Source organism: Macrobrachium nipponense, chromosome 36 (assembly GCF_015104395.2).
Source record: "Macrobrachium nipponense isolate FS-2020 chromosome 36, ASM1510439v2, whole genome shotgun sequence".
NCBI classification, from domain to species: Eukaryota; Metazoa; Arthropoda; class Malacostraca; order Decapoda; family Palaemonidae; genus Macrobrachium; species Macrobrachium nipponense.
In genome coordinates this window covers 15,973,695-15,978,587 of record NC_087220.1, presented here as the reverse complement: position 1 = coordinate 15,978,587, position 4,893 = coordinate 15,973,695, and positions in this window count along the sequence as shown.

Genomic DNA, 4,893 nt, shown 5'->3' with positions numbered 1-4,893 from the left:
AGTTCCTTGACCTGTGGTGTGCTTCCCCTACCTTCATTGTATAGTTGGGTTTAGAGAAACCTCCGCCTGTTTAATATACATATATATATATATATATATATATATATATATATATATATATATATATATATATATATATATATATATATATATATATAAAGTCATATCACATTTCCGTGATTCATATACATATATCGAGCTACAATGTCCTTTAATATCTAATTCGCTCTACCTCGGAATTAATATATTTTCATATATGCTTAACCGAAGGGGAATTTATTCTCGATAATAGATTTGCCTGGACCAGGGCGCGAACGTATGGATCCTTTCAAACCCAGGAACGTCAGTGAAGCTTTACCTACTACACCACCGCGGTGGTGTAGTAGGTAAAGCTTCACTGACGTTCCTGGGTTTGAAAGGATCCATAGGTTCGCGCCCTGGTCCAGGCAAATCTATTATCGAGAAAAAATTCCCCTTCGGTTAAGCATATATGAAAATATATTAATTCGAGGTAGAGCGAATTAGATATTAAAGGACATTGTAGATCGATATATATATATATATATATATATATATATATATATATATATATATATATATATATATATATATATATATATATATATAATATATATATATATATATATATATATATATATATATATATATATATATATATATATATATATATATATATATATATATATATAATATATATATATATATATATATATATATATATATATATATATATATATATATATATATATATATATATATATAGTAACAAGCGAATAAAAAAAAAAAGCGCGAAGAACTCGAGAAGTTAAGAAAACATTGTGGCTATTACCATTACATATGTTATATGTCATGTGATAGCGTATGAAAACATATTCTTCCAAGGCCACTGGAAAAATAAAACAAAGAGCTTTCGTGTTACTTCCAATATATTTTCTAGTTACAGTGTTACAGGGAGTAATTAACAAAATAAACATGAAAGTTAGAGAAACTACGCAAAAACTATTCGAAATTATGGGAAGATGTTACAAACAGTACAGGTGTTATAAAGAAACAAAAAAGGCGTCCTTGTTTCCTTTAAAAAACCTCTTGGTCAAAAATACTTCATAAGACGCTTCAGACCATCCTGATGATATTCTTTACTTTCAAAGAATACCAGGAGCAAGTTTCGTTGAAAAGTTACTCTTCTATGAAAGGTAACTCTCCTCATAGGAAAGAAGATGTGATAAATTTCAATAATTCTTCTGTTTTTTATATAGAGAAAAGGAAAACAGATTTTTTCTAATTAATTTCAAACCTGTGGTAAACAATAACTGTATCTCGGGTCATGCCTGTTCTTTTTCAATCTTCCCTTTTACCCTAAAAGCTAGAGCAAGTACATGGAAGTCCATCAAGGGCAGCGGACAATGAAAGATGCAATTGTATTGTCCGTCACCATTTGTCAAAGTTCAGAAACTTGTTTGGTTGGTTAAGCGTCTCACGGAGGACAATTTTTTTTTTTTTTTCTTTGATTCTTTTTGTTTATACCTCACTTACTCTTTCCGCTCATGACTTGAGTTAACCTTGCCCATGGGAGGTGTTTAGTAAGGATTAAGTGTAAATATTACAGTATTTGATGATAAAATATGTTAAATGTTAAATGTAAGAGAGAGAGAGCAAAGGTATATAAAGAATAAAATGAAATGAGATTGAAAGTAAATTATGACAATATGTTACGCTGCAGTTTCACAAATTACAACTAAAATATTTAAAACAAGACAATAATCAGAGGTATAAAAAATAAGTGGACATGAAAGTTCGACCTTTCATCATACAAAACTTTTGTGCCAGACTAAACTAAAATTTCAGAACAGGAAGCTGCCTGCATTAAACTATACTATAAGAGGAACTTGATAATAAAATCAATAATTTTTCTGAGAGGGCCAAAAATCTTTCCCTTTCGCATAATGGCAAAACTTTCTCATACTTAATCTTGACAAATGGTAAGAATGCAACGAGCAATAATTTTTTTTACCGGGAATGACGAAGAATAATATCTATTTCCTTTATTAGATCTTTCTGATAAGGGCCACGTGTTTCAACTTTTGTAATTTCCCTTGGGCATGATAATATTATTTGTCAATATTCCACAGTCTAGCCCTGGCAGAGAAGGCCATAATACGGAGACTGTTATGCGATATGTATTTCTCTTCACATACCGGTCTAGATCTTTATGAGAGTGATGGATTTTTCTTTCCTAGCACGAAAAGTATTCCAACAATTCTATGACGCTCTGTTTTGAAAGTTCTGCAAATACACTTCAGTCAGTGCCCGCACATACTAAACGTTGCTTATTTGCGAGTAAAATTATAATTTTCTAATCTCATTATTTCACACAGTTCTTATTTAATGTTCTTGATAAGTTTCTATTTTATGCAAGGGTATTCCAACAAACATTTACAGAAATGAATGCTTTTTATAGATAGTTTGAATGTCATTGACAATGAAGCAGGTAGAACGCACAGTTAACTCATGTTCTTTGCCAAGTTATAAATTGGACTAAATATTATGTAAAAAAATAAGATAAGGGTGAGTTGCATATTTTTCCAATATTTCTTTATATCATTGCAGAACAAGAAGTATCAATGTGATTTAAGAAATAAATATTAGTAAAAAAAATATTTTCCTAATAACTTGCTTCCAAGTTTATTTAAATTCTAAGAAAAAACAATTGTTAGTTTTAACTAAGAAATTTTACATTTTGCATTTAATTTTATTTTACTCTTAGTTTTTTTGATCAGTTATAAACCAAATCTATACCAACCCCTACTGATATCTTCACTAGGATAAAAAAAATCAATAAATAAATAAAAAAACTGCGTTAAAAAGAATTTCTCAGAGAATTAGCTTTCCTTCATATGCTGGAAAACAATGTACTTGTTTGTGGTTTGTGGAATGAATACAGAGGCTATGTGGGCATGATTTCTAGAGTAATAATTTCATAGATTAGAGCTTAAAAGCAGGAGAAATAAAGAAACAATTCATCTGTAATCGTTTAAAATATCTGTTGCTCTGAGACGTGGGTAAAGTTTGTTTAATATAAGTTCTTGTAAGAAAAAGTGGCCATCCCTTTGGAAAATGTGTAGAAGAGTGCAATAAAACATTACGTCTCTTTCTCTAAAGATAGTTTTGTAACATGCTATCTGTATATATTATAGGAATCATCATTTATTTTTCTTAATATCATTTGATGTTTAGTCGAGGAGGGCTAAGAAATACAGTGATGAAACACTGGCTCTATTAAGTGGCTCTCCCACTGTGTACTGGGAAAAGGTTACAAAAGACCTTCCCTGTTCAAGTTGGAAATGTAATATATCCAATGTTACCGATGAATACACAAATAAATATCGTCAGTTTTCAGCAGTATTGTTTCTAAATATTGCTTCCATTTATTTTTGTGTGTTGCCCATATGCCGTTAGCGCCCTATATATTTGGGCATAAGGACCACCATTACGAACGTCATAAAATTGTTGTTGTTCGTTTTATTCCGGTTTTATCATAACGACAGCTTTATATAACAAGTGAAGATTAATATTTTTCAATATTACTGGATTCGGATAGTCTTGTATTTTGTTTTTATTTTCTAAATTGCCGCCTCTCAAAATTTCGTAAAAGAGCACTGGCAAAATACTACCTTTTTTAAACGAAATTCAGAACTTATCAGAATTATTCGGTTTATAATCATAGATAAATTTTAATAATTATATTTAAAGTTACCCTTGCGAGCTATTATGTTTCCTTTTCTTTATTAGATTTAAATGATTAAAGGCAAGGTTAAAATAACGTAGAATAATAGAATAATTCACAATTAAACGTCATAATAAATGCTAAAACTAATACAAGAAGTTTTAAATCATAAATTCTCTCTCTCTCTCTCTCTCTCTCTCTCTCTCTCTCTCTCTCTCCTCAAGCTTAAAAGTATAATTACTACATGGTATTTGGCCAGGGACCGATATATTATTTTAAAGGAAAATGTAATTAGGTTTGTGTATCAGTTATGAAATCTCTCTCTCTCTCTCTCTCTCTCTCTCTCTCTCTCTCTCTCTCTCTCTCTCTCTTACACATACAAACTCGAGCCAAGATCAACCAGACAGGGAAATCTGTCAATGACGTGTATAATTAGTCAACCGAGGTGAGCTGCAGCTAAGGTGGATATGAAATGGGACTATCTCCCTCTCTTAAAATAATTATTGATAACCAGATGTAAATTCTTTGGGAACAACCCTTGTAATCGGTAACCATAGAGGCTGCTACTGAACACGATAAAAAGATTAACTTTGAAATTAACCAAAAGGGCCATTTTGAGCAAGCTTACATAGAAGCTCTCGTTAAGCCCTGAGTTTCAGCCCTTGTGTCTTTATAAAAGACGCCCGTGTGCCATGGAATTTATTGCATTCCTCACACTGTTAATTGCTCCTTAATTAAGAGCCTATGATATTAAATACTATGCCATCTTTGTTGAACTTATGGTTAGTTTACAAAGATGTAAAAACGGATAGACATCAGAACCGGAATTAGTTGGTAAAACACCAAAACAAAGGAAATGTTGTTGTGCAAGAGTTGACAATGCTTAGTGCTTGTCGACACAAGGCGCAGAAATTATGTTTTTATGGCATCTTGCCTATGCTGTCCTTGAGTTAGGACTTGTGATCCCTTGGAGTACCAAAGCAATACTGTTAGTTTGCATATTCCCTCATATACTTAAAACGCTGTCTCAGCTTGTGTGTTACTTATTCCTGCTACTATTCCTAAATCTACCAAAGCGCTAACAGTACAAAACTCCATGTACCTATTCTAAACTATGTGTTATAAATAATTTAGTTAGTTACACGAGA